Source organism: Tachypleus tridentatus, chromosome 13 (assembly GCF_004210375.1).
Source record: "Tachypleus tridentatus isolate NWPU-2018 chromosome 13, ASM421037v1, whole genome shotgun sequence".
In the NCBI taxonomy this organism is placed as follows: domain Eukaryota; kingdom Metazoa; phylum Arthropoda; class Merostomata; order Xiphosura; family Limulidae; genus Tachypleus; species Tachypleus tridentatus.
In genome coordinates this window covers 12,354,072-12,378,707 of record NC_134837.1, presented here as the reverse complement: position 1 = coordinate 12,378,707, position 24,636 = coordinate 12,354,072, and the positions used below count along the sequence as shown (strand labels likewise).

General features: G+C 37.0%; 1 long non-coding RNA gene across 1 annotated transcript; it reads right to left on the bottom strand.

The window, feature by feature from the left end:
• Window positions 1–496: 496 nt before the first annotated feature.
• LOC143238588 (uncharacterized) lies at window positions 497–24,200 on the bottom strand. Its single transcript, XR_013020659.1, has 3 exons — window positions 23,853–24,200; window positions 1,262–1,366; window positions 497–741 (listed from the first exon to the last, which is right to left on the bottom strand). It is a non-coding gene; the product is annotated as an uncharacterized LOC143238588 (long non-coding RNA).
• Window positions 24,201–24,636: the final 436 nt, after the last annotated feature.

The following is a 24,636-nucleotide window of genomic DNA, read 5'->3' as shown; positions in this document are numbered from 1 at the left end:
TTTAGTCATAGCTAAAGCTGTTGAACTTGTGTTCGATGTTTCCTGGAGTTCGAGGTTGTATACCTCTTTCAAAAATTCTGGAGTATTTGGGTGTTACACCCACTTTTATTCTAGAAATTTCGAACCCGGTCATTAACCCTTTTTTTTTTCTGGTGGTATTAATGTCGCCGATTTTAAGAATGTTTTGAAGCAACACGTTCTGAAATGGTTGGTTTTATACTCGCTTCTTGTGCAGTGTTTTTATAAAACACACTGTGTTTACATTAATATTTATTACGGTGTTTGTGAACTGCTTAACTAGTACTTAATCCCATGAACAGTGTTTCTGAATGTATGGATTTGTACTCACTTTTATTTATAACACTTCGGGAATCCTTGCACCAAAACGTTTTCAAAATTCGACGTTTTTTAGTTATGATTTACAAGACGCGTAAGAACGGTATTCAGAATTAAAACTGTGCTTTGAGAAAGTTCAATTCGGAGTGCAAAAACTGGTGATTTCTCATAATCTTAGTTTATTTTTGCTGTTTCTTTCAGAATATCATGTTTTCAGGTAAAGGTCGAATAATCAAAAACATATTTAAACTGTTTCGTTTTGTGACTGGCGTTCATGTCCACTTTGGTGTTAGCGACTTAGTCCGAAATGGATCTGCTTCACGTGATTTCTGCTCAGCGCTAATCTTTGTAAATTTTGTTGTAAGTGCTTCAGTAGATCACCAGCAGAAAACTCTTCTCTCCTGACTAGAAACAAACAAAACACCGTAACACATGTGTTAAACAACCAAAGGTAGTTGATATGAGGAAAACAAGACAAACAAATAACATACAAATTAAATTACAGAACTACATTCATAATTAAGCTTATTTTACATTAATAGCATTATTCGTGCTTTAACTTCTCTATATCGGTATTATTTTTTAACACCTAACACCTGCAACTCTAAGTTGTGATTGGCTATTTTTCTAGGTTGACTCGTATTGGATATTCGCTTTATGTGACGTTATATCCGTGTATATAAATTTATCACACTCGTTAAACATTGCCGTTTATTCTCCTGAAAACCATGATACCAACTGGTTAACTTGATTTTGGAAAATTAAAGTCTAAATAATACGATAATAACATCGTTAAACCTTCATATCTGTTCTATTACTATAAACACTCAGTTATTAGCGTATAATTAACACAAAACAGACAAGTATTTCTGCACCGTTATTTGAATGTTAGGTCAAGCCGAAATTACAAAAAAACTATTCTTACCCAAAGGAAGGATATCCTGTTTATTGAAAACATATTCCAAACCCTGATTTTTCCCCTCTGTCCACAGGTCATTCGAACTCCAAGGGTCATACATGTCACGTTTTTCTAAGAAACATAATATTCATAACATTTCACTACTGTTGTTTTATGCATACAGTTATAAGGAAGTCAAGTGCAAGTTATGGAACGAATGTTGTCACCATGCTGTCTTTTTCCAAACAAAAAATATTTGGAAATATAATCTCATAAAGTTTAGAATAAATACCTTAATTACGTTGCTTTAGGCATGGTTAAAATAAATTTCATTTTAGAAGTTCTGATTAAAGCTATAGTATTTTTAGTTGGCGTTTTCTTACAATAATTTTAGAAATTAAAATTAAATAATTAATTGACTAAAAGAGGGCACAACTTTAAAAAAAGAAGTGAAAAATATTACAATATTAGTTTTGTTAATTTGATACCATGAGTATCAAAACATTGTTTTTAACGTTATAAGCTTTCATTCAGACTTACCGCTGGAGCTACTTGGAGGATGGGGAAAGAGATATGTATGGATTGGTCTTCTTTACCTTATGGATTTCCAGCTTGTTTTTTTTTATGACAGAAAGACCACGTTACAACTTGAATACAATATCTTAAACAGAGAATATGGTTTACTTGTCATGTACCACATAACAATTTTTGTAGTGTACAATAATTTCATTTCTACGCCCAGTAATTAGATTTAGTTTTCTGATAAAATAACACGAATTTTACATTTAATTTGAGAAAATGTGAGTAAAAATTCGTTGTTTCCAGTAAATCTGTTTATGTAAGATTAGAACTTTTTGTGGTCCATGTGCGTGTTTAGTTTTAAACGATATTGGTCCCATCTATTTTTTTAGTTTATTTCGTTTCTTGGTGTTTCTGAGTGTATTGTTATCCAGGATTTGAGTATTCATGTCTATTTTTCGTCGTTTTCTGCATTTGTTTACTGAGTTTAGGAGTTGTTCATTATGTCTCCGTATTTGGTTTTTTGTTGTTGGAAAACATATTTAAGCTGCTTTTATAAGACGCTTCGTGACTGTAATGAGAGTAATTACCTTCGTAGTGTGATTTCCGAGATTATTTTTTTTCCGAGTAAATTATTATTTAGTATAACCTAGTATTTTGTCCAATTTGTTTTTCTGTAATTAAATTTTGGGCTTTCAAAACAAGGTACGCTTAAAATTTTGTTTTGAATTTTGCACAAAGGGCTATGTCTGCTAGTTATTCCTAATTGAGCAGCGATATACCGTAGGGAGAGCAGCTAGTCAACACCACCCACCGCCAACTCGTGGGATACTCTTTTACTAACGAATAGCAGGATTGATTGTGACATAATAACACCCCTATGACTGAAAGGGCAAGCATGTTCAGTGACGGAAGCTGGAGTGTCCACGATCCGCACATGCCTTCTAATGGCCCAAAAGTCTGTCTACGGACTCGCACCGCTTGAAACCGGATTACGATACCCGTGATGGTCAGAGCACAGGTAGCCCATTGTGTAGCTTTGTGCATAATTCCAAACAAACCAAAGCAAAACCAAACCCATGACCACTAAGTCATGCCAGTCCCCCTCCGTGTAAAAGAAAAACGATTGATCAAATTACTCCGATAAAAAAACAATTGTATATCCAAACCCCCAACCCCATATTTATGCCAAGAGAATTATGCCACCCTATGAAGTATTTTGAGAGTTCTTTTGTAACTAAGAGTTTTTGTGTTTTGTTTATATGTGAAAATGAGGTGTGATATGCAGTAAATTAATGTTCAGCTGTTCATGTTCATGCAAAAACGGTTCGTTTAGGTTGAGAAAATATTTTACGTAGAAGAGCGAAATTTATTCAAAAACCAGGCACAAAACTAAGGTCTATACCATGTAAAAACTACACTGACAAACACCACACCAACATTATTTATAAAATACAATGTGATAACTGCCACGACTTCTATATTGGAGAAACAAGTAGAAAAATGGAAACCAGATTCAAAGAACATAAAAAAGTTACCTTCATACGTTTTCGAACACTGCACGTCAAATAAACACAACATAACCATAGAAAACACTCAAATACTAAATAAAGAAACAAACATAAACAAACACAAAATTAAAGAAACCTTACTTATACAACAACGTAAACCCAAAATAAACCAATATAAATGAACGCCTTTATACCTATATTAAATATAATAAAATAAATAATATAAAATTATATATTCAAACACCTAACACCGCCCTCTACATTCCGACACTCAGTTACACAACCCTTTCCAAACATGTGGTCAGCTACCGGTCAGTTACCTCTTTCTTTGTGAACCTGACTATGACCGAAGAAGGTCGAAACGTTGTTCGCTCTTCTACATAAAATATTTTCTCAACCCAAACGAGCCGTTTTTGCATATATATTTCTATACAAGTGGGTTTTCTCGACATCACTGTTCATGTTTATGTTATTTTTTTAATATAAGTGACAAACTATAATAAAAACACTATCATTAGATGTAAGATTAAAACAGTGATCTCATATCTACGTGTCTTTAATTTAATGTACTTTTGCTTTTTATATCTTTCACCCCTTTTTGTAGCTTGACATTGTGAGTTTTGAAAAAATACATTAATATTTACTGTGACTTTTAGTTTGTTTTTGAATTTTGCGAAAATCTGCACGAGCCATCTGTGTTAGCCGTCCCTAATTTAGCAGTGTAAGACTAGAGGGAAGGCAGCTAGTCATCACCGCCCACTGCCAACTCTTGGACTACTCTTTTATCAATGAATAGTGGGATTGATCTATACACTGTGACGTCCTCACGGTTGAAAGGGAGAGCACGTTTGGTGTGACAGGGAGTCGAATCCGTGACTCTCAGAGCGCTCTAACCACCTTACCATATTGGGCCTACTGTCATTCTCAGGGAACATGTTATCTCTAAGCAATTTATATCTTACCTGGAATTGGGTGATTGATATGAAACTGGGGTTGTATAATGTTAGAAACACCATACTTGAGAGTCATATACCATTAATAAGAAATATCCAGGTTTGATCAAGTATGTAATTATGTTCTATATATATGTCCTATATAGTGTATTTCACCTACATTGATTATATCAAAGCGAGACATGCAGGTGTTAGGGATACTGGTTTATGACATCTTCTGAGTTGATTCAAAACATTTAACATATTTCTCCAGCTATAATACTTATTTCTTCTTAATTTATTTTATCTTTTACTGCTGTAATTGGGACTAATTTAACCACAATGAAGTGTTAACTAAAACAAATATATATGAATGTTTGGAATTTATAATTTTTATTTTCGTTGGAACAATTTGATTCACAGTATTCGTTAATGAGACACAAAGAGGACTGATTGAAAAGCAGTTAGTGTGTTTGTCGACTTTCACATGTCTGAACAATAATGTTAGGTTCAGTGTTCAAGTCACTAATACTTGAATCCATGTAAAAACTTGTTACCTTTACAACCATATAACTTGTAAAAAGTGTATTAAAACAAAATACTTCTGTTTATTCTTTGTAGAGTAAATAAAATATTATATCTCATAAAATAAAGCACTAACAAACGATGTTTCATAATAAACAAAACGTAACCCGTCCCCAGTGTCCTGCCTGAGATTAGGTCATAATAAACAAAAAGTACCCGTCCCCAGTGTCCTGACTGAGATTAGGTCATAATAAACAAAAAAGTACCCGTCCCCAGTGTCCTGCCTGAGATTAGGTCATAATAAACAAAAAAGTACCCGTCCCCAGTGTCCTGCCTGAGATTAGGTCATAATAAACAAAAAAGTACCCGTCCCCAGTGTCCTGCCTGAGATTAGGTACAGAAATACTTTGATCTTTCAAGTGGTTGAAAAGTTCTATACATTTTTCTTCACAACCTGTTTCCACTCGTCACATTTTGATGATTTAACAAGAACAACTTTATCAAACATATCATCAACACTGATTGCAGCATTTACAAGGGTTTAATTAATTTTTCACTCAGTAATTTTTTAAACATTGAGTATGTTGCCTTCGTAATCATCAAGTCTACCTGGCATCCTCCCTCTTCCTCTAGCACATTGAGTATGTTTCCTTCCTAATCATCAAGTCTACCTGGCATTCTCCCTCTTCCTCTAGCACACTGAGTATGTTTCCTTCCTAATCATCAAGTCTACCTGGCATCCTCCCTCTTCCTCTAGTACATTGAGTATGTTTCCTTCCTAATCATTAAGTCTACCTGGCATCCTCCCTCTTCCTCTAGCACACTGAGTATGTTTCCTTCCTAATCATCAAGTCTACCTGGCATCCTCCCTTTTCCTCTAGCACATTGAGTATGTTTCCTTCATAATCATTAAGTCTACCTGGCATCCTCCCTCTTCCTCTAGCACATTGAGTATGTTTCCTTCCTAATCATCAAGTCTACCTGGCATTCTCCCTCTTCCTCTAGTACACTGAGTATGTTTCCTTTCTAATCATCAAGTCTACCTGGCATCCTCCCTCTTCCTCTAGCACATTGAGTATGTTTCCTTCCTAATCATCAAGTCTACCTGGCATTCTCCCTCTTCCTCTAGCACACTGAGTATGTTTCCTTCCTAATCATCAAGTCTACCTGACATCCTCCCTCTTCCTTTAGCACACTAAGTATGTTTCCTTCATAATCATCAAGTCTACCTGTCATCCTCCCTCTTCCTCTAACACACTGAGTATGTTTCCTTCCTAATCATCAGTGTCTACATGACATCCTCCTCTTCCTCTAGCACACTGAGTATGTTTCTTCCTTATCATCAAGTCCACCTGGCATCCTCCTCTTCCTCTAACACACTGAGTATGTTCCTCTTCCTAATCATCAAGTCTACCTGGCATCCTCCTCTTCCTCTAGCACATTGAGTATGTTTCTTCCTAATCATCAAGTCTACCTGGCATTCTCCTCTTCCTCCAGCACACTTAGTATGTTTCTTCCTAATCATCAAGTCTACCTGACATCCTCCCTCTTCCTCTAGCACACTGAGTATGTTTCCTTCCTAATCATCAAATCTACCTGTCATCCTCCCTCTTCCTCTAGTACACTGAGTATATTTCCTTCCTAATCATCAAGTCTACCTGTCATCCTCCCTCTTCCTCTAACACACTGAGTATGTTTCTTTCTAATCATCAGCCTACCTGACATCCTCCTCTTCCTCTAACACACTGAGTATGTTTCCTTCCTAATCATCAAGTCTACCTGACATCCTCCCTTCCTCTAACACACTGAGTATGTTTCCTTTCTAATCATCAAGTCTACCTGACATCCTCCCTCTCCTCTAGCACACTTAGTATGTTTCTTCCTAATCATCAAGTCTACCTGTTATTCTCCCTCTTCCTCTAGCACACTGAGTATGTTTCATTCCTAATTATCAAGTCTACCTGTCATCCTCCCTCTTCCTCTAGCACACTGAGTATATTTCCTTCCTAATCATCAAGTCTACCTGTCATCCTCCCTCTTCCTCTAACACACTGAGTATGTTTCCTTCCTAATCATCAAATCTACCTGACATCCTCCCTCTTCCCTCTAGCACACTGAGTATGTTTCTTCCTAATCATCAAGTCTACCTGACATCCTCCCTCTTCCTCTAACACACTGAGTATGTTTCCTTTCTAATCATCAAGTCTACCTGACATCCTCCCTCTTCCTCTAGCACACTGAGTATGTTTCCTTCCTAATCATCAAGTCTACCTGGCATTCTCCCTCTTCCTCTAGCACACTTAGTATGTTTCCTTCCTAATCTTCAAGAGTACCTGACATCCTCCCTCTTCTCTAGCACACTGAGAATGTTTCCTTCCTAATCATCAAGTCTACCTGACATCCTCCTCTTCCTCTAACACACTGAGTATGTTTCCTTCCTAATCATCGAGTCTACCTGACATACTCCCTCTTCCTCTAGCACATTGAGTATGTTTCCTTCCTAATCATCGAGTCTACTTGACATCCTCCCTCTTCCTCTAGCACATTGAGTATGTTTCTTTTCCTAATCATCGAGTCTACCTGACATCCTCCTCTCTTCCTCTAGCACACTTAGTATGTTTCCTTCCTAATCATCGAGTCTACCTGATATCCTCCTCTCTTCCTCTAACACACTGAGTATGTTTCCTTCCTAATCATCAAGTCTACCTGACATCCTCCTCTTCCTCTAGCACATTGAGTATGTTTCTGTAATCATCCAGTCTACCTGACATCCTCCTCTTCCTCTAGCACACTTTAGTATGTTTCTTCCTAATCATCAAGTCTACCTGACATCCTCCTCTTCCTTTAGCACACTGAGTATGTTTCTTTCTAATCATCAAGTCTACCTGACATCCTTCCTCTTCCTCTAACACACTGAGTATGTTTCTTTTCTAATCATCAAGTCTACCTGACATCCTCCCTCTTCCTCTAACACACTGAGTATGTTTCCTTTCTAATCATCTGTCTACCTGACATCCTCCCTCTTCCTCTAACACACTGAGTATGTTTCTTTCTAATCATCAAGTCTACCTGACATCCTCCTCATCCTCTAGCACACTTAGTATGTTTCCTTCCTAATCATCAAGTCTACCTGACATCCTCCTCTTCCTCTAACACACCGAGTATGTTTCCTTTCTAATCATCAAGTCTACCTGACATCCTCCCTCTTCCTCTAGCACATTGAGTATGTTTCTTCCTAATAATCAGGTCTACCTGGCATTCTCCATCTTCCTCTAGCACACTTGGTATGTTTCTTCCTAATCTTCAGGTCTACCTGACATCCTCCTTCTTCCTTCTAGCACACTGAGTATGTTTCTTTCCTAATCATCAAGTCTACCTATCATCCTCCTCTTCCTTCTAGCACACTGAGTATGTTCCTTCCTAATCATCAGGTCTACCTGACATCCTCCTCTTCCTCTAGCACACTGAGAATGTTTCTTTCCTAATCATCAAGTCTACCTGACATCCTCCTCTTCCTCTAACACACTGAGTATGTTTCCTTCCTAATCATCAAGTCTACCTGACATCCTCCCTCTTCCTCTAGCACATTGAGTATGTTTCCTTCTTAATCATCAAGTCTACCTGACATCCTCCCTCTTCCTCTAGCACACTTAGTATGTTTCCTTCCTAATCATCAAGTCTACCTGTCATCCTCCCTCTTCCTCTAGCACACTGAGTATGTTTCCTTCCTAATCATCAAGTCTACCTGACATCCTCCCTCTTCCTCTAGCACACTGAGTATGTTTCCTTCCTAATCATCGAGTCTACCTGACATCCTCCCTCTTCCTCTAGCACATTGAGTATGTTTCCTTCTTAATCATCAAGTCTACCTGACATCCTCCCTCTTCCTCTAGCACACTTAGTATGTTTCCTTCCTAATCATCAAGTCTACCTGTCATCCTCCCTCTTCCTCTAACACACTGAGTATGTTTCCTTCCTAATCATCAAATCTACCTGACATCCTCCCTCTTCCTCTAGCACACTGAGTATGTTTCCTTCCTAATCATCAAGTCTACCTGACATCCTCTCTCTTCCTCTAACACACCGAGTATGTTTCCTTTCTAATCATCAAGTCTACCTGACATCCTCCCTCTTCCTCTAGCACACTGAGTATGTTTCCTTCCTAATCATCAAGTCTACCTGGCATTCTCCCTCTTCCTCTAGCACACTTAGTATGTTTCCTTCCTAATCTTCAAGAGTACCTGACATCCTCCCTCTTCCTCTAGCACACTGAGAATGTTTCCTTCCTAATCATCAAGTCTACCTGACATCCTCCCTCTTCCTCTAACACACTGAGTATGTTTCCTTCCTAATCATCGAGTCTACCTGACATACTCCCTCTTCCTCTAGCACATTGAGTATGTTTCCTTCCTAATCATCGAGTCTACCTGACATCCTCCCTCTTCCTCTAGCACATTGAGTATGTTTCCTTCCTAATCATCGAGTCTACCTGACATCCTCCCTCTTCCTCTAGCACACTTAGTATGTTTCCTTCCTAATCATCGAGTCTACCTGACATCCTCCCTCTTCCTCTAACACACTGAGTATGTTTCCTTCCTAATCATCAGAGCCTACCTGACATCCTCTAGCACATTGAGTATGTTTCTTCCTAATCATCCAGTCTACCTGACATCCTCCCTCTTCCTCTAGCACACTGAGTATGTTTCCTTCCTAATCATCGAGTCTACCTGACATCCTCCCTCTTCCTTTAGCACACTGAGTATGTTTCCTTTCTAATCATCTGTCTACCTGACATCCTCCTCTTCCTCTAACACACTGAGTATGTTTCTTTTCTAATCATCAAGTCTACCTGACATCCTCCCTCTTCTAGCTAGCACACTTAGTATGCTTTCTTCCTAATCATCAGTCTACCTGACATCCTCCCTCTTCCTCTAACACACCGAGTATGTTTCCTTTCTAATCATCAAGTCTACCTGACATCCTCCCTCTTCCTCTAGCACATTGAGTATGTTTCCTTCCTAATAATCAAGTCTACCTGGCATTCTCCATCTTCCTCTAGCACACTTAGTATGTTTCCTTCCTAATCTTCAAGTCTACCTGACATCCTCCTTCTTCCTCTAGCACACTGAGTATGTTTCCTTCCTAATCATCAAGTCTACCTATCATCCTCCCTCTTCCTCTAGCACACTGAGTATGTTCCTTCCTAATCATCAAGTCTACCTGACATCCTCCTCTTCCTCTAGCACATTGAGTATGCTTCTTCTTAATCATCAAGTCTACCTGACATCCTCCCTCTTCCTCTAGCACACTTAGTATGTTTCCTTCCTAATCATCAAGTCTACCTGTCATCCTCCCTCTTCCTCTAGCACACTGAGTATGTTTCCTTCCTAATCATCAAGTCTACCTGACATCCTCCCTCTTCCTCTAGCACACTGAGTATGTTTCCTTCCTAATCATCGAGTCTACCTGACATCCTCCCTCTTCCTCTAGCACATTGAGTATGTTTCCTTCTTAATCATCAAGTCTACCTGACATCCTCCCTCTTCCTCTAGCACACTTAGTATGTTTCCTTCCTAATCATCAAGTCTACCTGTCATCCTCCTCTTCCTCTAACACACTGAGTATGTTTCTTTCCTAATCATCAAATCTACCTGACATCCTCCCTCTTCCTCTAGCACACTGAGTATGTTTCCTTCCTAATCATCAAGTCTACCTGACATCCTCTCTCTTCCTCTAACACACCGAGTATGTTTCCTTTCTAATCATCAAGTCTACCTGACATCCTCCTCTTCCTCTAGCACACTGAGTATGTTTCTTCCTAATCATCAAGTCTACCTGGCATTCTCCCTCTTCCTCTAGCACACTTAGTATGTTTCCTTCCTAATCTTCAAGAGTACCTGACATCCTCCCTCTTCCTCTAGCACACTGAGAATGTTTCCTTCCTAATCATCAAGTCTACCTGACATCCTCCCTCTTCCTCTAACACACTGAGTATGTTTCCTTCCTAATCATCGAGTCTACCTGACATCCTCCTCTTCCTCTAGCACATTGAGTATGTTTCTTTCCTAATCATCGAGGTCTACCTGACATCCTCCTCTTCCTCTAGCACATTGAGTATGTTTCTTCCTAATCATCGAAGTCTACCTGACATCCTCCTCTTCCTCTAGCACACTTAGTATGTTTCCTTCCTAATCATCGAGTCTACCTGACATCCTCCCTCTTCCTCTAACACACTGAGTATGTTTCCTTCCTAATCATCAAGTCTACCTGACATCCTCTAGCACATTGAGTATGTTTCCTTCCTAATCATCCAGTCTACCTGACATCCTCCCTCTTCCTCTAGCACACTGAGTATGTTTCCTTCCTAATCATCGAGTCTACCTGACATCCTCCCTCTTCCTTTAGCACACTGAGTATGTTTCCTTTCTAATCATCAAGTCTACCTGACATCCTCCCTCTTCCTCTAACACACCGAGTATGTTTCCTTTCTAATCATCAAGTCTACCTGACATCCTCCCTCTTCCTCTAGCACACTTAGTATGTTTCCTTCCTAATCATCAAGTCTACCTGACATCCTCCCTCTTCCTCTAACACACTGAGTATGTTTCCTTCCTAATCATCAAGTCTACCTGACATCCTCCCTCTTCCTCTAGCACATTGAGTATGTTTCCTTCCTAATAATCAAGTCTACCTGGCATTCTCCATCTTCCTCTAGCACACTTAGTATGTTTCCTTCCTAATCTTCAAGTCTACCTGACATCCTCCCTCTTCCTCTAGCACACTGAGTATGTTTCCTTCCTAATCATCAAGTCTACCTGACATCCTCCCTCTTCCTCTAGCACACTTAGTATGTTTCCTTCCTAATCATCAAGTCTACCTGACATCCTCCCTCTTCCTCTAGTACACTGAGAATGTTTCCTTCCTAATCATCAAGTCTACCTGACATCCTCTCTGTTCCTCTAGCACACTTATTATTTTCCTTCCTAATCATTAAGTCTACCTGACATCCTCCCTCTTCCTCTAGTACACTGAGAATGTTTTCTTCTTAATCATCAAGTCTACCTGACATCCTCCCTCTTCCTCTAGCACACTTAGTATGTTTCCTTCCTAATCATTAAGTCTACCTGACATCCTCCCTCTTCCTCTAGCACACTTAGTATGTTTCCTTCCTAATCATCAAGTCTACCTGACATCCTCCCTCTTCCTCTAGCACACTGAGTATGTTTCCTTCCCAATTATTAAGTCTACCTGTCATCCTCCCTCTTTCTCTAGCACACTGAGTATGTTTCCTTCCTAATCATTAAGTCTACCTGACATCCTCCCTCTTCCTCTAGCACACTGAGTATGTTTCCTTCCTAATCATCAGGTCTACCTGACATCCCCCCTCTTCCTCTAGTACACTGAGAATGTTTCCTTCCTAATCATCAAGTCTACCTGACATCCTCCCTCTTCCTTTAGCACACTGAGTATGTTTTTTGCACCAAGGGGAATAAAGTTATTATCTCGTCTTTTTTTCAGATTGATTTTCAACTTATTAAATTCTGGAACAATAACACTTGTAGTTGCTTTTGTTTTTTTATGGCTAAAATAACTTTGTTGAACAAGACTAGTTGTCCATGAACAAACCGTAGATACATTTTTCCACATTTACTCCAAAAGTTTTTTTTTTATCAACTATAGGAACTGTTCTTGTGAAGAAAAACATGTCTTGATAAACCTGAATAATTCTCTCAACAGCTGGTAACACAGAAAGAAATCGCGTATTTCCAAATTGGAGAACCTTCTTGTACTCAATTTTTATAGACTCACAGAATTCTTTCAGGGGTGTAACATGCACAGTATAAATAAAGAAATACTTGTAACATGCGTAATGTAAATACAGAATTACTTGTAACATGCACAATGTAAATACAGAAATACTTGTAACATGCACAGTATAAATACAGAAATACTTGTAACATGCACAATGTAAATACAGAAATACTTGTAATATGCACAATGTAAATACAGAAATCTTGTAACATGCACAATGTAAATACAGAAATACTTGTCACATGCACAATGTAAGTACAGAAATACTTGTCACATGCACAATGTAAATACAGAAATACTTGTAACATGCACAATGTAAATACAGAAATACTTGTAACATGCACAATGTAAATACAGAAATACTTGTCACATGCACAATGTAAATACAGAAATCTTGTAACATGCACAATGTAAATACAGAAATACTTGTCACATGCACAATGTAAGTACAGAAATACTTGTCACATGCACAGTATAAATACAGAAATACTTGTAACATGCACAATGTAAATACAGAAATACTTGTAACATGCACAATGTAAATACAGAAATGCTTGTAACATGCACAATGTAAATACAGAAATGCTTGTAACATGCACAATGTAAATACAGAAATGCTTGTAACATGCACAATGTAAATACAGAAATACTTGTAACATGCACAGTATAAATACAGAAATACTTGTAACATGCACAATGTAAATACAGAAATACTTGTAACATGCACAGTATAAATACAGAAATACTTGTAACATGCACAGTATAAATACAGAAATACTTGTAACATGCACAATGTAAATACAGAAATACTTGTAACATGCACAATGTAAATACAGAAATACTTGTAACATGCACAATGTAAATACAGAAATACTTGTAAATTTTGATCACCAAACTTTCCACTTCAATAGAAAGGACATCAACTGCAGTTTAGAGACAGTTATGTACAATATGAGTACCACAACCAACACCCACAGTATTTATTCCTCAGTCGACTATACACATGTTTTCCTTTCTATTTACACTTCCAAAATTTTTATTGCATGTTGTCACCGCAATAAGGAACATTTTTTTTTGATAAATCATGTTTTTTTAAAGTGGACACCAAGCAGTTCGTCAAAATTTCTGGTGTCACTCCAGGAACCGATTGAAAGTCTAAAAGTTTTACTTTCATTCTCTCCTCTGGCAAAAAATATCGAATTATGATAGATATAATTTTGGCATCTTTTCGGTTTGAAGCATCTGCTCTAAGTGAAACTAACTGGACCTCCATTAAGTCTCTCTTAAATTCCTCTGCTGCTAAAGGAACAATTGTGTTCAAAATAATAGCCTCATTCTTCGTTCTGGTAGAACTGAACTTTGGTTCAAATAACTTTGCTATCGGTTTGGAAGAGCAATCAGATTTTTTAAAGCTTATGTTATTGACCACATTGTGATAAGCAAAGATTGCTTCTTTGGCAGCTGTTAACAAATCATTCTCTTCAGGCAGTTTTTTTGAAGAACACATCAACTCTTGAACTTTCAGCAGCTACTGAAAGACTAACTGCATGTTTAGCACTTTTTAAATGGTATTTTATGTTTGAGCGGCCACCATGTGAAACAGAGAACTCAGATGAACACTGCAAACATTTCACTCTGTCCTCCTTATCACAAGTGTTTTTTTCAAGAATGAACGTTCTTTTTGCAATTTACTGTTGAAAGTGTATTTTCTTTTACCAGCTTTGGACATTATGACTAGAATTAATTTTTAAAATAAAATAACGAAAATAATTAATCATGTACCGTATGACTAATATAATAAATACTGTAGTAACTTAAGAAATCACAAAGCACAAACACTTCCTCAAAGAAAGCTTTGCATGTGCTCGCCGCTTGTCCACCTACCGTTACGTGCGTACCCCTAATAGCAGCCCACTGATGAATCATTACATTATATAACAAATTTTTTACTTTTTCTTGGGTAGAAAGTGTTATTTCCCAATTGTTTATGCCTGAAGTAAATGGAAAAGACCTATTCTTCTCTTCAAACTTTGCTTTTGTGAACTGGGAGCGTATAACGAAAACATTGATTGTTTTGAATTTCGCGCAAAGTTACTCGAGGGTTATCTGCGCTAGCCGTCCCTAAAGAGGGAAGGCAGCTCGTCATCACCACCCATCGCCAACTCTTGGGCTACTCTTTTACCAACGAATAGTGGGATTGACCGTCACATTATAATGCCCCCACGGCTGAAAGGGCGAGCGTGTTTGGTGCGACCGGGATTTGAACCTGCGACCCTCGGGTGACGAGTCGAACGCCTTAACACATTTGGCCGTGCCGGGCCAAACGAAAACATAATGGGAGACTATATTTAGAGGCTGATACGTGAAAGTGATTTACATTACAGTCGCAAATCTCTAAAAACTACTCCTAAACATTTTTGTTAATTTAAGTATAACTTTAGTACATGTAAATCTTGATTCATATGTTGTTTTATTCAGACCTTATGTAAATGAAAATGTGCAAATTTGCCCGTTTTTACATAGAAAATAGATTAATTTCTAAATTTCATTATCCAGGTCACAAAAGCAAAGTTTGAAGGGAATAATGGCCATTTTCTGTACTTTTACAACACAAGCAATTAAGAAATAACACATACTATCCAGGAACAAAATTTGTGTTACATAGTTTTATACTTGTTCAGGCAGCGTATCAGTTGTCTGTGAATTTCGTCTGATTCAATACCTTTGAAAATGTGCATTGTGGCTCCCTCTACCAATCAACTAATAAAATGAAAACTTAAAAATTATTTTTTGTCCACACTAAGTCAGGACCCTACGCAGATTTTAACATTTTACGTTTACCCTTTTCATAAAAAAACCGGGACATTCTGAGACAATTCAGTGTCAACCGGGACGTATGGTAAGCCTACATTAACATTATTCATGGTCGTTCTACCGTCATTTCAAAAGTGAATGCTAAGCTTTGTCCGCACGAACAGCTTTTCACACAGGAGACAACACGTTTTTTAACACATATGTACGTAGGCATTATAAAATACAATTTATTTTCACAGTTGGTATAATATAAAAACATTTCGCTGTTGCTAATTGTTTTTATCGTCCCTAGTAAGCACTTTATTAAAACTGATATTTATTAAACTTTTGTACTTCTCACTCTGCAGAAATAAAATATCTTTTGTTAACATCTAGAGAACAGTAAAACCACTGTATTTGTGAAGTTCTATGTTTGGGCCGGCCAGGCATGGCCAAGCGCGTAAGGCGTGCGGCTCGTAATCCGAGGGTCGCGGGTTCGCGCCCGCGTCGCGCCAAACATGCTCGCTCTCCCAGCCGTGGGGGCGTTATAATGTTACGATCAATCCCACTATTCGTTGGTAAAAGAGTAGCCCAAGAGTTGGTGGTGGGTGGTGATGACTAGCTGCCTTCCCTCTAGTCTTACACTGCAGTGGGCTAACAACCTACTCACTTAAATACTTGTTGAAGAATCGGCAAGCGATTGCGGCCCTATGTTCCTAGATGGAATCTAATGGTGATTACTAACTAATTGGGGGCCACCTATCTAACAAGGCTTACATGCATTTTTCGTTGTGTATGCAAACGTTGCAATATATACATATTATTATGCATATTTAATTAATGAGCTGTTCAAAATATGCTGTGTTTAAACAGTTTGTTCTTTATGAAATAAAAGTTATTTATAAGTCAGTGTTGACTTCTATCAAAGGTAATAAATTACTTTAAGTTCCTATGATAACTAGTCGCCATAGTTACAATAAACCACATAACTAGTTAATTATTTCATAATTAGTTCTCGAACTTATTCATTCATTTTAGGTAGTATCATATTTTATATCAAACAGAAAAGTCCTATCGAATGACTGATATTTTACGTCAAAAAAGTAAACTTTTTGTAATGACTAGTATTGCTCGCTAAAAGGAAAGAAGACAACAGTAATATTAGGACTTTTCTCCTAATTTGTTGGCGATACGAATGCGGTCCCAACAAACGGAAATAATCCAGTAAATCGTTATATACTTTATTGTAGGCTGTGCTCTACATTATTAACCTCCCATGTTCCACACGAGAGGCAAACACGATAACAAACAATATTCCTAATTGAACGACACAATTTTCTATCCGGAGATTTAATACTGTTCCGTCTGGCAACTCTTATTCTACGGAAGAATTTGATAGAAAACAAATTAATTGACATTGTTATATATATTTATATGTTCGGAGTTTTCGAGCTTTTGAAAAAGGAAATAATAGAAAGACAACAAGGAGACAAAATTATGACATATACTGTATCCATTAGTATACCTGTGAACAATGAGACAAAATTATGACATATACTGTATCCATTAGTATACCTGTGAACAATGAGACAAAATTATGACATATACTGTATCCATTAGTATACCTGTGAACAATGAGACATACACTGTGTCCATTAGTATACCTGTGAACAATGAGACAAAATTATACATACACTGTGTCCATTAGTATACCTGTATCCATTAGTATACCTGTGAACAATGAGACAAAATTATGACATATACTGTATCCATTAGTATCCATTAGTATACCTGTGAACAATGAGACAAAATTATGACATATACTGTATCCATTAGTATACCTGAACAATGAACAAAATTATGACATATACTGTATCCATTAGTATACCTGTGAACAATGAGACAAAATTATGACATATACTGTATCCATTAGTATACCTGTGAACAATGAGACAAAATTATGACATATACTGTATCCATTAGTATACCTGTGAACAATGAGACAAAATTATGACATATACTGTATCCATTAGTATACCTGTGAACAATGAGACAAAATTATGACATACACTGTGTCCATTAGTATACCTGTGAACAATGAGACAAAATTATGACATACACTGTATCCATTAGTATACCTGTGAACAATGAGACAAAATTATGACATATACTGTATCCATTAGTATACCTGTGAACAATGAGACAAAATTATGACATATACTGTATCCATTAGTATACCTGTGAACAATGAGACAAAATTATGACATACACTGTATCCATTAGTATACCTGTGAACAATGAGACAAAATTATGACATATACTGTATCCATTAGTATACCTGTGAACAATGAGACAAAATTATGACATATACTGTATCCATTAGTATACCTGTGAACAATGAGACAAAATTATGACATATACTGTATCCATTAGTATACCTGTGAACAATGAGACAAAATTATGACATATACTGTATCCATTAGTATACCTGTGAACAATGAGACAAAATTATGACATATACTGTATCCATTAGTATACCTGTGAACAATGAGACAAAATTATGACATACACTGTATCCATTAGTATACCTGTGAACAATGAGACAAAATTATGACATATACTGTATCCATTAGTATACCTGTGAACAATGAGACAAAATTATGACATATACTGTATCCATTAGTATACCTGTGAACAATGAGACAAAATTATGACATATACTGTATTAGTATACCTGTGAACAATGAGACAAAATTATGACATATACTGTATCCATTAGTATACCTGTGAACAATGAGACAAAATTATGACATATACTGTATCCATTAGTATACCTGTGAACAATGAGACAAAATTATGACATATACTGTATCCATTAGTATACCTGTGAACAATGAGACAAAATTATGACATATACTGTATCCATTAGTATACCTGTGAACAATGAGACAAAATTATGACATATACTGTATCCATTAGTATACCTGTGAACAATGAGACAAAATTATGACATATACTGTATCCATTAGTATACCTGTGAACAATGAGACAAAATTATGACATATACTGTATCCATTAGTATACCTGTGAACAATGAGACAAAATTATGACATATACTGTATCCATTAGTATACCTGTGCACAATGAGACAAAATTATGACATACACTGTATCCATTAGTATACCTGTGCGTTCACATTACAAAATATCCAGTTTTCAGTTGCTGTTCTGAAAGTCTTACATGACAAAAGAAGATCTAACCAAATAAATATCCTATCTACTGCTAGTTCCGTTTCATCCATTATCTACTGCTAGTTCCTTTTCTTTCATTATCTACTGCTAGTTCCGTTTCATTCATTATCTACTGCTAGTTCCGTTTCATCTGTTATTTACTGCTAGTTCCGTTTCATCTATTATCTACTGCTAGTTCCGTTTCATCCATTATCTACTGCTAGTTCCGTTTCCTCCATTATCTACTGCTAGTTCCGTTTCATTCATTATCTACTGCTAGTTCCGTTTCATCCATTATCTACTGCTAGTTCCGTTTCATCCATTATCTACTGCTAGTTCCGTTTCATCCATTATCTACTGCTAGTTCCATTTCCTCCATTATCTACTACTAGTTCCGTTTCCTCCATTATCTACTGCTAGTTCCGTTTCCTCCATTATGTACTCCTAGTTCCATTTCCTCCATTATCTACTACTAGTTCCGTTTCCTCCATTATCTACTACTAATTCCGATTCCTCCACTATCTACTACTAGTTCCGTTTCCTCCATTATCTACTACTAGTTTCGTTTCCTTTATCTCCACTATTCTTTCCTCTATCTAGTTCCGTTTCCTCCATTATCTACTACTAGTTCCGTTTCCTCCATTATCTACTACTAGTTCCGTTTCCTCCATTATCTACTACTAGTTCCGTTTCCTCCATTACTACTACTAGTTCCGTTCCTCCACTATCTTACTAGTTCCATTTCTCCATTATCTACTACTAGTTCCGTTTCCTCCATTATCTACTACTAGTTCCGTTTCCTCCATTATCTACTACTAGTTCCATTTCCTCCATTATCTACTACTAGTTCCGTTTCCTCCATTATCTACTACTAGTTCCGTTTCCTCCATTATCTACTACTAGTTCCGTTTCCTCCATTATCTACTACTAGTTCCGTTTCCTCCATTATCTACTGCTAGTTCCGTTTCCTCCATTATCTACTACTAGTTCCGATTCATCCACTGTCTACTGCTAGTTCTGTTTTCTCCATTATCTACTACTAGTTCCGTTTTCTCCAAGCAACATTTATACTACAATATAATTACTACACAGGAAGAAAACATATAATGCGTTTTGGGGCTTCTTTATAACACTCGACTCGTAATCTGAGGGTTGCGGGTTCGAATCCCCGTCACACGAAACATGCTTGCCCTTTCAGCCGTGGGAGCGTTATAATTCGACAGTCAATCCCACTATTCTTTGGCAAAAGAGTAGCCCAAGAGTTGGCGGTGGATGGTGATGACTAGCTGCCTTTCCTGTAGTCTTACACTGCTAAATTAGGGACGGCTTGCGCTGATAGCCGTCGCGTAGCGTTGCACGAAATTCAAAACAAACCAAATCTCTTTGTAAAAAATAAATGTTTAGTTGTAGAATCATATGTAAATATAAATTGTGAAGTAAATTATCGGTTCTATATATATTTATTTCTATATATATATATATTTACATTTCCTATACACTAAATTAACCCAACACTTCGTTTTAAGTTTCAGTAAACAAATAGACAAGACCTAAAAGATAAAGTAGACTATCTGACAACTTAATCTGATGAAAATAAATAATTGCTAGAGATATAATTGATCGCCAGGGGCACTTTACCTGTGCTCCTTCGCCCCACTAGAGGGGAAGGTAAGGGTGTAGCCACGGTTGTGAAGTTATATCTTAAATGGTCGGTCCCGCACATACGGTCTTCTGGGGTGGCAGGATCTATAAATCCTAGGCCATGGAATTTGTTATGTGTGTAAGGGCGGGGAGTACCCCGAGAAAACCAATTCTCATCGGCAGGGCGTCAATCAATTACCAGTGTTCTTTAGATGACGCAAGAGTCATAAACGTATATGCGGGTTCATTAACATGGGGCCCGGTATGGCCAAGCGGTTGAGGCACTCGACTCACAATCCGAGAGTCATGGGTTCGAATCTCCCTCACACCAAACATGCTTGTCCTTTCAGCCATGGGGGCGTTATAATGTGACGGTCAATCCCACTATTCGTTGGTAAAAGAGTAGCCTAAGAGTTGGCGGTGGATGGTGTTGACTAGCTGCCTTCCCTCTAGCCTTACACTGCTAAATTAAAGACGGCTAGCGCATGGAAGATTTGAACGATTTGAACCTTTGGGGTGCTTTTGGAATACCATGATAAACTAACTTTAGGGAGTGAACGTTTGTATTATATTAAACTTTAACTATTCGCGATTCCATTACGAGGTGTCCCCCAGTGGCTCAGCGGTATGTCTGCGGACCTACAACGCTATAAACCGGGTTTCGATACCCGTGGTGGGGACAGCACAGATAGCTCATTGAGTAGGTTTGTACTTAATTCAAAACCTCAACAACCATTACGAGGTAAGGAGCATCGCCGAGAAACATTTTATTCTTATTAAGTCTGTCCAGCCGATTTTTGTCTTTGGTTCGTTTGAAGGGATTAAAGTTGGAAAAAAATTATTATTCTATAACTTTAGAAGGAAGAATGAAGTTTAAACTTGTAGAATCTGTTAAGTAGAAACGCACCATCAATTTAAGTGCCAATATATTAAACTATGTCAACGTTACAAGGAATACTTTATCCATGGCAGATTACAACACTTGTTTGTTTTGTTGAATAGAGTAGTCCGCACTAACCATACAACCCAGTTTTTAAATGATAGGCTGGAGGGAATACAACTATATGTACAGTCAACAACACCTAAAGCCAACTCTTGGACTACTCTTTATCACAAAATTTACATTATGACGTCTTCCCTATGCTGAAAATGCAAGCGTGTGCGAGGACGTGTTTCAGTCTCGCATATTCTAAGCCTGGCGCCCTAATCATTAGGCCATAAGATGGCCAGAATAAATTACTTCACTGCACAACCGATTTCTTCTTTACCCAAAGTTATGACAAGTAATATGACCCAGAGAATATGTATTCTATAAATCGTAGAGATAATATTATCTTAGCGTCTCAGCTGTAACGTTATAGGCTTATCACACTAAAAATCGGGATTCGATGCCCGTGTTGGGCATAATACTGAGCGCAAATATCCCATTGTGCAGCTTTGTGCTTAATAATAAAACAACAACAGCACGAGGAAGTTTTGAAGCATTTTGTTCCGTTGGAGTGTATCTAAATCTTATTAAAGAAAGAAAGTATGGTTGAAATTATATGTTTTTCTTATTATCCTTATAACTTTCTGGAGAAATTAGCAGAGGCACTTTATTTAATAGGCGTCTGCAAAAGAGATCACGATGAAATTTTATCTAATTGCGCAAAAATTCTTGGCATGTGACGTCACTTCGCCCTCTATGTTGGATTAGCGTAAATAGATTAAAATACTGTGATAAATATATTTTAGTGATATTTCAAACCAAACTATATATGCTTATAAACGATGGGATTAAGAACGAAACGATGACGAATGAACTATATTTATAAATGTGATTTAACGCTTGTGATTTCAACCATCGTCTCATGTGTGCAGCTTTTGTTCCCTTGGTTCTGTTATTAAGTATATATATTATCTATTCTAAAAGTGTTAATACATTATAAACGCACTGCACTGTTATTTCTGAAAATAACAGATAATCTGAAATAACTTAAAACAGTTTTTGTTAGCTGAAATAAAAGTGTATTATTATTATCACCTGAAAGAATAGTGTTGTTGTTTTTTTCAAACTCTATTGCTAAAATAAAATAGGTAAATTCTATTCTCAGGTACAGACAGAGCTGTAAAGTGTCTGGGATCTAGTGTGGTGTGTCGCTTGCAAAACATACGTTACAGTAAGGTCGATGACATCATAGAAAGTTTTAAGGTTGTTTGAATTAATATTTATTTATATGCATTCCTGTGGTACTTTAAAACTGTCTTTATCGATTAACTGAAGCTGTACGTGCCCTGAAGGATTACAACCTTAACGAAACGTCGCGCATATAACTAGAAACGTTTCAAATGCTTCGATCTTAATTGGATTAATATGAGCTACCACTACGGTAAATATTTAATAATGTTTCACTTGAGATTTCTCGGCTAAGTCCGTTGTTCATCACAAAGTTACATAGTGAATTACATGTGCTTTGCTCACCGTAGGTATCGAAATCCGATTTTTAGCTTTGTAAACCCTCAGACTACTACAAGTTAGAAACTTAAATTAAGATCAGTTTTCAGGACTTTTTTACTCTTTCAAAGTGAATATACAATTTTTTTATCTCGAGATATGTTGCCAATAAATGTAATTCATAATGGTAAACCACACATTATATTATATTATAAAAACGTGAACTTCTACGCCCTTTCGGAAACATCAATGTAATAACATTATGATGTACACATTTTGATACAATTTTATTTTGTTGTTTATCAGTGTTTCTACTGGAGGGGTGGGCATAGAGTAATGATAAACACTTTTTATTTCGGCTGACTTTCGTTATTGTACTGCTCAACTGACCCTGATGATGTCGTTGGCTGAAATATTATTTATCATAATCATCACGAGAGTTACTCTAACTCTATTGTTAAAATATGTTTATATATTGCAATCATACTTGTGAAAATATACTAGCGTTAGGCCTATTATAGTTTAAACATTACATTCTCAACTGAGTCTCATTGGTATTTCTAAGAATCAGAAGACTGTATTCCATTCAAACTGTATCTGACACTTGTTAGTCTGTCTGGGTCACAACAAACACAAGAGTGGTGAGAAATCTATTTCTATAATCTATTTGATACAACAACAGTTGTGGTGTATACGCCTTTCACAAACCAGTGACGTATGACATTAGTCTTAGGCCTATTATATTTATGAATGATACATTTATTGTCAATGCAACAATGATATACAAACAGCGACAGAAACATCTGACACTCAACTGAACGTGGGATTAATAATAGCAATGACTATTTATTAGGCCTGCTGTTGTACTTGTTTCTCGTGAAGCATTTTCCAAACTTTAAAAAATTCATGTTAGGTCATCTGTAATTTTTTGGACGCCTGTGCTTTCAGAAATGTTCAACGACTTCATATCAAATCTTATTCGCGCATTCACAAAAAAGTGATAATGTTTTGAAAGTCTATTTTTAATTGAGCCCTAAATATGTACTTAAGAATAATAACAATGGTAAACTTAAAAGCAGTTGGAAGCAACTAACCTATGGATATTCCCCAAAGCCTGCCTTACAAGTAAACAAATTTTGTACGAATCTCCTTAACCTAGAAATTATTGATGTTTATTTTTAAAAATACGTGAGCGAAAGGTGAGAGAATAATTTAAAATACCTGAAGGAGCAGGATAAATCGGTGTACAGTAGAAGATCACGAGCAGCAAACCACGTGTCACCATGACGACTGAATAAGCGACGTGCACTAGGTTCTCTTCGGGTTGTTTTGAAGGGCCTTAAGGAAGTCAAAGCAGTCTAGACACTTTTATATCGTGAAACTAATCCTTCACAGAGTTGAACAGTGCGCTGATTATCGAACATAAACCAGTATAATATAAAAATCTGACAGACTCAAAAATGTGGGCTCGAAATACATTTTACTTTTTAAGTAGGTGTCGTTTAATGAGATGAGGGTTACATAAACAAGAGAAGCTAGCGAGCCCTGGAAACAGCAGGACGTTCTCGGAAAGTTAGAGTGGGCATGTAACTCCCCGGATGTAGAATTAATCTACACTAATACCATCTATATTTATTTTGTATGCGGGAAGGATTTTCGAACGACACTACCACCCTGGTAAAATTATACGATAATTCTTTCTTTTTTTCTTGTATTCTATTTTATCCTTATCTTCAGAAGATTCAAAAGGCTCTATTTTCAAATTTAATCTTTTGAGCTTAAACAAACAGATGGAAACTACTTCTTCTTCCAAAATAATCATAATCCTTCAGTTTAAACCTGGTAGGTTTAATAATAAAAACGTCTTTACGTTTCCATTAAAAGACTGGGATATTTGATGACGCTTCTTAGAAAAATATATTTCTTTAAAGGTTGATCACCAATAACCGTTGAATGGAATTATATTGCAGGTGTAAAATGGCACGAACTATAAAACAAGGATGTA